A 202-nucleotide genomic window follows, 5' to 3' on the forward strand; every position below is an offset into this window, starting at 1 on the left:
GCTCAGTCCACAAGCTCTGTGTCCAGCGTTTTAGGGTTAATTCTGCCAAAAATAAATATTCTATATCACTATCATCATCAGACGGGAGCTGATTTATCGGGACATCCTAAATCATTCTTTTCCATCATCCCCGGTCTAATTCTCTATTTATGGCCTGCGTAATGGCAGGATGATTACTGCCAGCCAGCAGGCCCTGGCTGCT

The sequence above is a fragment of the Penaeus monodon genome, chromosome 29, assembly GCF_015228065.2.
Source record: "Penaeus monodon isolate SGIC_2016 chromosome 29, NSTDA_Pmon_1, whole genome shotgun sequence".
Classification (NCBI taxonomy): Eukaryota; Metazoa; Arthropoda; class Malacostraca; order Decapoda; family Penaeidae; genus Penaeus; species Penaeus monodon.